Source organism: Onychomys torridus, chromosome 3 (assembly GCF_903995425.1).
Source record: "Onychomys torridus chromosome 3, mOncTor1.1, whole genome shotgun sequence".
NCBI lineage: Eukaryota > Metazoa > Chordata > Mammalia > Rodentia > Cricetidae > Onychomys > Onychomys torridus.
Genome location: NC_050445.1, coordinates 134,436,379 through 134,449,814, shown reverse-complemented (window position 1 = coordinate 134,449,814; position 13,436 = coordinate 134,436,379).

Here is a 13,436-nt window from a genome sequence, read left to right as displayed (position 1 = left end):
TTAAGGTCTTTGACCTCCAGCTGTGTGCTTTTTATGATGGAGATAGCACACCACACACACACACTGCACATGTTTATAACATGCAAACAAGAGGATGCACAGTCTAGGATATGACTCAGAGGGAGAAGAGCACTTGCCTAGTGTGTGCTACCTGTGTGGTCCATTCCCACAACCTCAGGGGGACAGGATGCATGAGAAGCATCAAGTACATGGCAATGAGAAGGTGTGACACCCGACAGTCATTTGTTATATTAAACTCACTTCAGAGCCAAAGCTTGTTTTGGAAACCCATGGACAACCCATGGAGATGCTGACAGTGTGCTTTGCCCCTCAGGAAGGGTGCTGCTCTCTGAGCAGATCTGCTTTGAGGCCCATCTCTCACCATCTGAAATCCCCCCAAAAGAGAAATCAGCTGTAGATAAGACAGCGAAGGCCTAGAACACGAAGTTTCCAAGAAGTTTCCAAGAGAGGGGAAGCAGTCACCACTCTCTTCCTTGTGTGTCCCAGGCTCCCTCCTGGTGACTGTGGCCTGCCTTCCTGCAGTTCCCTGGGTGTGGGCCGCAGCTCCTCTCCAAGGGAATAATATGTCAACAACCATATTGTTTGTGCTTTAGGAAGAAAGAAGCCCAAATAGCAATGGGCATGCCTCAGCATCTGGGCCCCATTTCCCCATTTGTGAGGATGGGCTCCTGAATAGGTGCTCTGCCTGCCCTGGCTCTTAGTCACTGTGACAAATGAGACCCAGGGAGCCTGGAACCCAATATGGGATTCTTTGGCCAAGCCATCACATCATGGAGTTCAGGCAGGGTGAGGGTCACCTTGCTCTCCACCCTCTCCTTCCAGGACCTGTGGCTTGCTTTGCCGCTCCTGTCTCCTCATTGGCTACAAGCCCCTGTAAACAAGGATTGTGCTTTCTCCTGGGTCCTCTGCGGGTCTATGCACAGACCTGAGCTTGCCAAGCAATGAAAAAGGCCTTGCTTCCCACTAGCTTCTTATCCCAATATGTTCTTTCCCACAGTTGGCCCAGCTTTAGCTGCAGCTTCCTGATGTCAGGTGGGAAATCCTGCCCCCGCCCCCGCCCTCACCCCCACCCCCCACCTCCATCTCCAGACTGTGGAGCTGCCATTAATGCTTGCCTTAGTGATGAGCCACAGGTGGAACCTGTCTGTCCTGAGAAGCAGCTTGGGAGAAGACAGCTGGGCTCTGACCCTGGTGCTCAGGGTCCTGGGTGAGGCTCCCGCCATCTGGGGCCTCCTCTCCTCCCCTGCTCCAATCCCCTAGTCCTCCCAGCCACCCCCAGGAATTCCCACAGGGGTTTCTAAAAATCTTAACCTGCCTTTGGGGGAAGGGAGCAACATCTTAGAATCCAGTGCAGGTAACAGTCCTCATGGGCTCATTTGATGTCCTGGGAACGTGCCAGGGATTGAAATGTAACCAGTATTCTCCCAAGCATGTGTGCACAGAGTACGTGTGCAGCCCTGCCTTCACACACGTGTGCACACAGCGTCTGTGTGCAGCTGTGCCGACACATACACAATGGCATGGGCCAAGTGAGGGTCTCCATGTTAAGAAGGAAATGGATAAACAAGGTCAACATTTTTGTTTCCCTCTGAGACTTGCAAAGAAGGTGTTAAGAGCGCAAGATTTAAATCATAAACTTTGTTAAAAGGCAAACGGCTTAATGTGTGACTCTTGCCAACTTGGATGTGCTCCTTGGGGTAAATGCTACATTGAGCTAACGCAGAAGGAATCGCGGGAGGAAAAGGCAGGGTGGGAGCAAGCCACAGGGCAGCCGAGGGCAGACCAGCTGGAGCCCGGAGGGCCGCGATGCCTTTTTCTAATTTCCCTCCTACAGTTGCCTTGACTGATGGAGCCTCTGTCAGGCCTCCAGGACTCACAGCAAGGCAGGGGAGGCCCAAACTGCCTATGGAACGACTGCTCAAGGATCAGGAGAGACAGCCAGAGGGCCTGCCGACTGGACCCCTCACCTCTGAGGACTCCTGTTTCTCCCTGTCCATCTCCAAAGACAAGCTGCCTCTTCCACGGGTGCAGGAACCATGCTTGGCACCACACAAGATGCACAGGTGCAAATCAGCCCCCTGCTTGGATGGAAACTGAAATGAAGACATAAGTCTACAGTGACTGTGCAGTTTGGGGCAGGGTGGGGAGAACCAGAGGAGCCTTTGCAGGGTCAACAGCCATGCCTCCCTCCAACCTAAGCCTGCTCCATCACTGTCCTCCCGTCCAGGCCCAGCTTCACTCAGCCCAGCTTCTGGTCCTGATGTCTGCTCCCCAACACTCAGGACTCATGAAGACATCTCTGCCTCACTAGGTCCCTGTGATTTTGTTCGTTGAATTTGCAGATGCTCCACCTCTCCGACCTTTCCCTGGGCAGGTACCTTTCTCACCCGCTTCTCTGTGCACCTGAATAGGGGCCATTCTGATTCACTCTTTTAAAAAGAAAAAAGTGAGCCAGGCGGTGGTGACACACACCTTTGATCCCAGCACTTGGAGGCAAAGGCAGGCAGATCTCTGAGTTCGAGGCCAGCCTGGTCTACAAAGCGAGTTCCTGGATAACCAGACTACACAGAGAAACCCTGTCTCCAAAAACCAAAAAAAAAAAAAAAAAAAAAAAAAAAAAAAAGAAAGAAAGAAAGAAAAAGGTTTGTGTGTATGTGTGTTTGTATATTTGTGCGTCTGTGTTTGTGTGTGTGTTTGTGTTTGAGTGTGTGTATGTGTCTGTGTATATGTGTGTCTGTGTATGTATCTCTATGTCTGCGTATGTGTGTGTGTCTGTGTGAGTGTGTATATGTGTGCATGTCTGTGTGTATGTGTGTGTGTATTTGTGTGAATCATGTATGCGCATGTGACTTTTGAGATAGGGTCTCTTGTTGGGACCACGGGATTGTTGATTAAGCTAAGACAGCTGCCTCTGTCTCCCCAGCACTGGGATTCCCAGCACATACCATACCTAGTTTTGTATAGCCATGCTTGTGGGTGCTGGGGATGGAACTGGGGTCTTCATGCTTGTGGGTGCTGGGGTGGAACTGGGGTCCTCATGCCTGTGGGTGCTGGGGTGGAGCTGGGGTCCTCATGCCTGTGGGTGCTGGGGATGGAACTGGGGTCCTCATGCTTGTGGGTGCTGGGGGTGGAACTGGGGTCCTCATGCTTGTGGGTACTGGGGATGGAGCTGGGGTCCTCATGCCTGTGGGTGCTGGGGGTAGAACTGGGGTCCTCATGCCTGTGGGTGCTGGGATGGAGCTGGGGTCCTCATGCCTATGGGTGCTGGGGATGGAACTGGGGTCCTCATGCCTGTGGGTGCTGGGATGGAGCTGGGGTCCTCATGCTTCTGCATCAAGCACTTTACTGAAGTGCTATGTCCTCGGGCCCACTCCATTTATAGATTTTCTCCACTGAGCTAGGCCCTGTGGGCTCTGACTTGAGAACAAGTGGTGTCTCAAGGCAGCATCAGGGAGCTGGAGAGGTGGCTCAGTGGTTGAGTACTTGCAGCTCTTGCAGAGGAACTGGGTTCAGTTCCCAGCACCCACGCCAGGTGGCTCACAATCACTTGTAACTCCAGCTCCAGGGGATCTACTGTACACCTGCATGTATGTGCACGTGTACACAGAAAGAGACACACACATATCAATAAATGTAAATTTTTAGCTATTTTTTAAAAGATAGAATGGAGCTGGGCAGTGGTGGCACACGCCTTTAATCCCAGCACCTAGGAGGCAGAGGCAGATGGATCTCTGTGAGTTCCAGTTCAGCCTGGTCTACAGATCGAGTTCCAGGACAGCCAGGGCTACACAGAGAAACCCTGTCTTGAAAACAAACAAACAAACAAAAAACAAAAAGATAGAATGGGAACAAGAAGAGACAGACTCAGCTCCTGGATCTATCTGTGCTGCTCTTTCTGGCTAGTTAGGACTTCTGGGGACCAGCTGGCCCTTTTTGCATATGAAGGAACACTATCATGCTATGCTGTTAAAGCTGGTGAGTAACCACCTTGTAACTCCTGGAGTCTGAGGCCTTGGCTCTGTCTGTGATTTGGGTGGTCCTGAGGAGCCTTCTTGATACCTTGAAAATCACTCCCCAGATGCATGTGTTCATAAGTGAATACATAGCCCCTGGTTTCTGCCTCTCCAGCCAGGGTTTCTGTTGAATTCATGGTTGTGAATTCCTCTTTCTCGAAGTAGCAGCTGGAAGGGAAGGGCTCACAGTGGCAACCAGTTGCCGTGCACAGGTAGCAAGTCGTAGCATCAGGAAACAGATGAGCCTGCCACCTGCCTCCTTCCCACCGCTGCCCCTGCACCTACCTGCCAAGGGGCTATTTGAGACAGTGTCCCACCTCAGGCCTGCTGAGCCCTCGACCAGCAACTCCCTCACTTTATTTTTCTCTAGTTTTTGCCTTTGCTAAAACACGCACACACACACACACACACACACACACACACACACACACACACACACGAGTTTCTTCTCTTTCTCCATGCACGGTGGTCAGGGCCAGGAAACTGTGCTGGCCCTGTAGGCCCAATTTCTCCCTGCTAGGTTGTGGGCCAGGGAGGATTTCAAGGTCAAATATCTACTCCCAGACGGGCCACAAAGGAATTTCTCCTGGATGTCTGGGACATAAGTCCCAGCTGTTTGCAGCTGGGCTGAGTTCGTGGAGGAGTTTCCTGAAGGAGCCCACTATTTATGTTCTTCTGCAACTCTCACTGGCTTGTTTAAAGATATGTTTATTTCAGGTTTGCATCAGTCATTGCTGACTGAAGGAAACTCTGGTTACTACAGTAAGTCTTAGCCCTGCAGCCCACGCTAGGCCCCCTCCCATACCCACAGACATAGTCAGCCCATTGCTCAGGAACTACCTACCCTGCAAAGGGATGCATGCCTCCTTCTGCACCCAGCCACCTGTGGCACAGCTTTTGCTGCCTTACACTAAGCACACCTTGAGTGTTTTGTATCATCCCACAATGGCCCTCTTAGGGCTTTAAAAATGAGAGTTAGAAGGATGTTTGTAGTTGGAGTTTTCTCCAGTCCCGCTCAGACCTGCAGCCACTCAGACCCAAGTAAACACACAGACACTTATACTATTTAAACTGTTTGGCCTAATGGCTCAGGCTTCTTGCTATGTAGTTCTTCTATCTTAAATTAACCCATTTCTATTAGTCTATAAGTTGTCACATGACTTGTGGCTTACTGGTACCTTACATCTCACTTGTCATGGCGGCGGCTGGCAGTGTCTCTCTGCCTCAGCCTTCCACTTCCCAGAATTCTCCTCTCTCCTTATCCCGCCTACACTATACTTCCTGCCTGGCTACTGGTCAATCGGCATTTTATATATCAATCAATCAGAGCAACACATTGACAGCATCCCCAACAGATGTTATTAATATGACTACCTCTGTAGTCCTAAGAATGCACAATGGCCTTGGTCAGTCCATGTGCCCCTCTGCTGTGAGCTTTCATCAGACTCATGGGGAGCCAGATAGAAAGCCAGTCCTTTGCAGGTCTCTGGGGTCAGTGTCCACACTGCACAGTGACAATGAACAAAGCATACTTTGAGTTTATTTAGTCATTGGTCTGTCAGCCTAAAGACCCAGTTGGAGGATCCTATCTGGTCCATGAACATGTGCTACAGAAAGGCATGTGAGGCTCAGGGCAGCTATGCCACTTATGAGACTCACCTGCCCTACAGTGTCAGAGGGATTAAACCTCCAACCCCAAGCCTGGGCACCTCAACTTCCGCCTCTGAAAGTCCTTATGTCTTCTCTGAATACAGCTTGTTAGTATACCTCAAAACCAAAACAGTCCTGGGGTCACACTGTACGTCAGCAATCCCACCCCTATGCATGTCCCCTTCCCCACCCCCCGCAATAAAAAGACTGAAGGCAAATCTCAGAGATTCCCTGCCTACCCATATTTACAGTACCATCATTCTTAATGGCCAGGAGATGAATTGTGACATGATTGTACAGTGGCACTTCCTCCACCATAAAAAAAAAATGATAAAACATTTTACACCCTACCATAACACTGATGAACTCTGAGGACAGTATGTTCAGTGAAAGGGACAGACACAGAAAGACAAATACTATATAACCCTGTCTGCATGAAGAGCAAACTCCCAGGCACTTCAGGAATGGAGGAGAGGGAGAGAGAAGTTGGTACTTAGAGGGCCCTAAACCCACTGTCCTGGCAAGTACCTGCAATCCCTGCATTGGGAGGCTGAGACAGGAAGATCTTTGGGCTGTCTGTCTCATTGGGGAGAATACAAGTCTGAGGTACAGCTTTGAAGATGGTTCTACAACACTGTGGGTGTGTTTAGCCCCACCGCACTGTGTGGTTATGAGTAAATAAAATGTCAAATATCATGTATATGTTCCTGGAATAAGAAGCTTAATTTTTTTATTTTTCTTATTTTGAAAAACATGGTTCTACCTGGCTGGACTCCAAGCCTGCTTATGTCCTCTGCTCAGTCAGCCATGACCCCGTATTCTGGAACATGAAAAACTCCTGATACAAGGGTCCTCATCCTTCCCCCAGGGTACCCAGAAGACACCACTCTCCACAGCCCGCTGGCCCAGGCCAACTAGACACCATTTCAGCACCCTTGCATCTCAGGCAGGTCTCTGGAAAGTGTGTACACACTTCTGTTTCCCTATGAGGACATCACAGGATACAGGGACTTGGTGTCGAACAGATCCAAGAGAGGTGCTTGCCGGTGAGTGGAACAAGGCTACTTGCCCCATTCCCCTCATGCTGGAAGGATCCCAGTGACTGCACACGTCTCCTACTCATCAAGCAGCCAGTTCTGGTAAGAACAGGCCTACCTGCTAGGAACCCATTGTAGATTGTTAAAGTAGGAAAGGTTCTCAGCAATAATCATGTCCTGTCTCTTCCTCTGAGACAGAGGGGCCTAGAAACATCGAGTAGTCCACCTGTAGGGAGAGTGCAAAGTCCTGAGTGTGTGTTGCTTGAGATGGACATGTCCATGTCTAAGACCCTAGTGTCTCAGACCCATGGGACTGGCAAAGCCTTCCCCAGGGGAGACTCGAGGGCATGGCAAAGCCTTCCCTGGTGAGGCTCGGGGACATGGCGCAGCCTTCCTCTGGTCCTAGTGTAAATGTTACCAGGGTGAGCAGAAAATCTCTGCTGTACTTTCTCCCCTAGGATGCTTATGTCCTGAAGACTGCTCCCTTACAAAGATGGCTCCTGACAAGATTAGTTAGACCTGCCTCCTTATTCAGAGGTATACCATAAGCCTCTTTGTTAAGCTGTATGTGATACCTCTGTCTCCCATTCATGACAAGTTTCTGGGGTGCTCCAGCTCCTCCATCAGAGAGAGCATAGCCCACCTGATCCCAGCTTTTCTGTACATGTGTCTGTCTTTTCTTCATTCACACGTTACCTGTAGCCAAGTTCCTGGGTCCCACACTGTGGGAGGACACAGCATGTACTCAAGGCCTCGTGACCAGTGAAGGAAGCATGCTGAGCAATGAGGGGGTTTAGAGCTGGAGCAGTCTGGCTGTGGCCCACAGGGACAGCCATCACTGACCATAGTGAACAACACTATGTTCCCCTCAGATCAACTGAAGAGGTGGCCGGCTGTGGGGAGGTGACAGGCAGAGCTGGATGCCATCCACTTGACTCAGCCTTAGCAAAGCTGACATCCATCTTACCAGAAATGACAGCCAAGGGGCATCACCCAGCTGGAAGTCGAGATCTCTGTGGGACCTGATGTGGGAAGCAGCCGCTCACGGTTTTAAGGAGCTGATGTCATCTGGTGTGGATAGAAAGAGACTCTGCAGCTTTCAGGAACTGCTAGCGACTTCAAAGCTCCGCTATGGGCCTCTGGGGATTGGATGGAGAGTCTCTCTCAGTCCCTGCTCTGGGGTCGTAACCTCGTGTAGGGGTGCAGCAGTTCCATGAGTGGCAAATTCTGGTGTGTGCCCAGTGTCACATCTCACCTCTGAAATGGCCTCTGTGCAAGAACAAATAACCCGGAAGTAACTTAAAACGTGTTCTCTCCACCCAGCTATTAGGCCTATGGCAGTATCTGCAAATAAAAATCAGAAATATTTACATTTTGGGGACCAGGGGTGTGGTTCACAGGAGAGCATTTGCCCAGCAACTGAAGGCCCCGGGGAATGGAACCTGTGCATGGAAAACTTTCCCAGGGAACTCTCAGTGTCATCCAGAGAGCTGACCATGAGCTGAAGGCTAGCATCTAGCTGGAGGGGTGAACACTGGCTTGCCATGTTAGTGGCTGATTTAAAAGGAACTGGAAGCCAGGCTAGTGGTTCCCGAGAGTTCGGGCCAAAGTAAACTAAGGAACTGGCCCTCTGGTTAGTGAGGTAAAGCTAGCATACGTTTAATATCAACGTAAGGCCAGCAGGTGTACAGAGTACCTACTGTGTTCTACCTGGAGCCCTAAGTTTGTTTTGCCAGTGCATCTTGTTTAAGGTGCTTGGGGGTGAATCCAGGACCCCCCCCCCCCCCCCGTGTGCTCTACAACTAAGTGACGGCCTAACTCAAGACCAAGTTTTTGTGTGTGAAACATGGAGAGCGCCTTGGGACAGGACCTGCAGGTAATGATGACATCCTGAGACTGGAAGGATAGGTCTAGATGGGCTAAGTGCAGCAGAGACTATTTCAGGTAGGGGGGCAGTCCCATGGGAGGCAGCCTGGAGAGTGTCTGGCCCTCACTACCCAGTCGTCTATGATACAGGCAGGTTCGGTTAGGCTTAGGGTGGTGTTGGGAAAGACAGATGGTGAGCTGCATTCTGAACAGTGTGAGTGACAAAGTGAGGAGCCACTGTGCTGAAGTTGAAGTGAGGCTCCTGGGACTTGGATACAAACCTCCTCTTGGAGCACTTGACCATCAGGCTCACAGACACATCAACTCCTAAAAGGAAGGTACTAGAGGGTTGCCATGTCCACGTCCGGCCTGGGTAGCCCACTGGTGAGACCCGAGGAGAGTGTCCAATGGCTGTGAGGCTGCAGCCTCAGGCCTAGGTAGACAGATGAGCCTGCCCTCCGGGCCCTTCCCCCATCTCTGCCAAGTTGCAGGGTGCTTTGTGGAGCCTTGGTTGTTTGTTGTTAAAGGGCTTTGCACCTTCACAGCACATCAGGATGGAGTCAGGGACCCCAGCCCCTCCACCTGGTGGTCATCTGAAGCTGGCTTTTCTCCACACACTGCCCTTAGGAGACATGGAAATCGCTGAGTGCTTGTGTTTCATCTTGTTTGATGGGTAGCAGAGCGTGGCAGGGCATACCACAGCTTACTTCACCATTTGCTCACTGGGAGAAGCTGGACTCTTGTTTTGGGCTTTTGCAAATGGAATGCCTGTGAATTTTCCATTTTTGCTTTGTATGTGAGCATAAGTTTTCGCTTCTCTGGGATAAATGCCCGGGTGTGCAACTAAATGAGCATACGGTAAATAGATGTTCAATCCCCAGTACTGCAAAAAAAAATAATAATAATAATAATGCATATAAACTTCCCAGGCTTGTATCCAGTGTGGCTGATCATTTTATGGCCTGCTATGCGAAAGACACCCACCTTCTCCACACCCTGGCTAGAATGGTTTCCATCGGCTTTAATCTGTGTTCCTCTGTTGGGTGCCCTGTTCTGTCTGAGTTCTAGGCCATTCTCTTTCGGTGATGCTTCCCTCTGAGTGTGTTTCCATGTTTGCCATTCATGCATCATCCCCAGTAAAATGTCTTTTCATGGCTTTTCCTTAGATTATAACTGGATTTTTAAATTTTAAAAAATCTGTGTGTATGTATGGCGTAGTTACATATACATGTTGAGCAGAGGGTGCATACACACACACACACACACACACACACACACACACCACACACACACACACACACACACACACACACACACACACATGCTATGTGAGTGCCTGGTGCTCGCAGAAGCCAGAAGAAGGCATTGGATCCCACGGAACGGGAGTTAGAGAATTGTGAGCCACCCTTACACCTCAGTTTTTGAGACAGGATCTATCATTGGATCTGGAGCTCACCAGTTCCACAGAACTAACTGGCTAGTGAGCTTCAGTAGTCATCCTGCCTCGACTGTTTCTTCAGAGCTGGGATTACAGGCATGGGCCACCATGCCTGGGTTTCTTATGTGTTTGCTCAGGATTTGAATGCAGGTCCTCAAGTTTGTGTGGCATTTGGTAATTTTATTTGGTAAGCCATCCCCTAGTTGGATTTATTTTTAATGTTGAGTTTTAAATTTTCTTCACATATTCCAGATATAATAGCAACTATACCGTTTTAACAATGTTAAGTGTATAACTGGTCAGCATTAGGTATATTCACTCTATGATGCATTTATTCATCTCCAGAACTTTCTAATCATTCTCATCTGAGACTGGTGCTTAGGAAACTTCCCCCCAGCCCTTGGCGATCGCCATGTTTCTTCCTGTCACCATGACTTTATCTATTCTAGCAAAGTCACATAGGAAGAATCACATGCTGGCATCTCCAGGGGATCCACTGTGCACTCCAGCTGGAAGCCCTATCCTTCCTATGGCTGAGTCATCTAACACTGTATGGCTGTGCCACAGTTTGTTAATCTGTGGTCCATTCGTGGACCAGTGTGTGTAATCTTCCACCTTGACTGTGATGATGAACACTGCTGTGTGAGCATGCAAACCACCTTATCTTAGTTACTTTTCAGTTACTGTGAGAAGACAGCATGAGCAAGGCAACGTATAGAACAAAGAGTTTATTTAGGGCTTATAGTTTCAGTGGGTTATAGTCCATGACCACAATGGTGGGGAGCATGGCAGCAGGAAGGCAGCCATGACACTAGAGCAGTAGCTGAGAGCTTGCATCCTGTCCACAGGCAGCAGCCTGAGCTGGCCATAGGTTTTTGAAACCTCAAAACCCACCCCATTGACATATTGACATACCCCCTCCAACAAGGCCACACCTCCTAATCCTTCCCAAACAGTTCCACCAACTGGGTACCAAATACTCGAATGTATGAGCATGTGGGGGCCATTCTCATTCAAACTACCACAGACCTCTTGACCTGTGGTCAAGTCCCTGCTTTGATCTTTACCCATCTAAAAGTGAGCCAGACTCTGTTTGGCCCAACTTGATGTCCAACTCTTGCCTCTTCCTTTTCTGGACCAACTCCTGGGGCCTTCAACAAGTGGATCCATTGGGCCACCAGAGGGAGCTCCCTGTCCTGGGATTTTTTGGGGGTCTTTGGCTGCCTCTCCATAGCTTTCTGGAGGTAGAAAAGGGTGAGACTAACAAAAAACATGGCAACCCCCTCCCCTTCCACCCAGCTGCACTCTCAGCTTTCAGAGGCCATTTTTCTAGGGTTTGAGCTTCGTTCCTGGGGTTCTAAGCACTGCATGGAAGTGACATCATTATCAATGCAAGCCTGGAAGTAGAAAGTTAAGGTCAGCATTAGAGGACACCCTTCTCTCTAGCCTTAGCATGGGAAACGGGTTTCCTGACGCTTTGAACTTGAATGGAGTACATATGGAGAGCACTCACACTCACACAGTTCTCTGGTTTCCAGCCAGTTCTTCTTAATTCACAACTAGAGTGTTAGAGCCCGAGAGTTTCTTATCTCCACAGTAGGCTGACAGCTTCTGGAAATGGGGACTGCCTCTAGTCTTGGCAAATCCTGACAAGGTTTTCCCTAAGGCAGCCAGAACGTCCTGAATCTCTACCTGGCTGGTGGGAGGTGAGATGACAAGCCTCCTCAGACCCCTGGTTGTCACCAATAAAATGAGGTCACAATGACACACTGAGGTCCTGAGGTGCCCTGACCCTCATGCACTTCATGGGGGCGGGGCAGGGGCGTGGGCAGTACCACTCCACATCCTTCATGGCAACACATAATCACATGACAACATGACGGTTAACATTTGGGAGTGTTCCTCCCAACACTTGGGAGGCTGAGGCAGGGGGATGGTTTGAGCCTATGATTTTGAGGCCTGTCTGGATACTACAGGGAGACCCCGTGGCAACCTTTTGAGGCTCCCATCTTTTTGCCTCTAGAAAACCCTACTTAAATCACTCAGTTAGCCACCAAGAAGGAAACAGATAGGAGCTAGGATGTCACCAGGCTGTGGAAAAAGTGAAGAGGGCCCTAGAGCGGGAGTTTAGAGTCTGGCCATGAAAGAGAACTTTACCATTTTGCTGAGGGTGAGGTTAGCTGGCCTCCAGGCTAGTGGCTCATGCCAGCCTCTCCTCTGCTGCCCGCCCCTCTACAAACTAAACCTAAAAACCCAGTACTGTTTGTTGCTCACAGTTCTCCTGGAGTCAAGGGCACTGGGACCATATGTGAAGCTTGAAAGGAAAGGAGAATTACTGGCTACATTTCTGTCTCTTTGCTAAGTTCCATCTTTAGCTCTGTTTATTATGACCACAGCGTGGACCTTGAGCAAGGGCTACTAGGAAAGGGGGCAGTCTACTGCAATTACCAAAGCAGCCGGCTGCTGTGTCTCAGGGTCATTTCCATCAATTCACTATTTTCTCCAGCCTAGAGGCTCTTACTGTGTTGCCCAAGCTGATCTTGAGCTATGGAGTTCAAGCGAATCTCCTGCATCAGCCTCCCAAGCAGCTGGGACTACAAGTGTGAAGTACCACACCTGGCTAACTAACATATTTTACAACTTCAAGGGGTAATTAAAAACTGCAAAACTTACCCCAACTCCTCTCGTCTACCCCCCCATCCCAGTTTATCCAGGAGATCTCATCTATTTCCCCTTCCTGGGGCGATCCATGCATGTCCCTCTTAGGATCCTTCTTTTTACCTAGCTTCTCTAGGATTGTGGATTGTAGTCTGGTTATCCTTTGCTTTGAATCTAATGTCTACTTATGAGTGAGTACAATACCATGTTTGTCTTTCTGGGTCTGGGTTACCTCACTCAGGATGATTTTTTTCTAGTTCCATCCATTTGCCTACAAATTTCATTGTTTTTAATGCTGAGTAGTACTTTATTGTGTAAATGTACCACATTTCCTTTATCCATTCTTTGGTAGAGTGGCATCTAGGTTTTTTTCTAGGTTTTGACTATTATAAATAATGCTACTATGAACATAGTTGAGCAGGTGTCCTTGTGGTATGGTTGAGCGTCTTTTGGGTATATGTCCAAGAGTGATATTGCTGAGTCTTGAGGTAGATTGATTCTCAATTTTCTGACAAACCACCATACTGATTTCCAGAGTGGCTGTACGAGTTTGCACTCCCACCAACTGTGGAGGAGTGTTCTCCTTACTTCACACCCTCTCCAACATAAGTTGTCATCAGTTTTTGATCTTGGCCATTCTGTCAGGTGTGATATGGTATCTCAGAGTCATTTTGATTTTCGTTTTCCTAATGGCTAAGGTTGTTGAGCAATTCCTTAAATGTCCTTTGGCCATCTGAGATTATGAGGGATCAA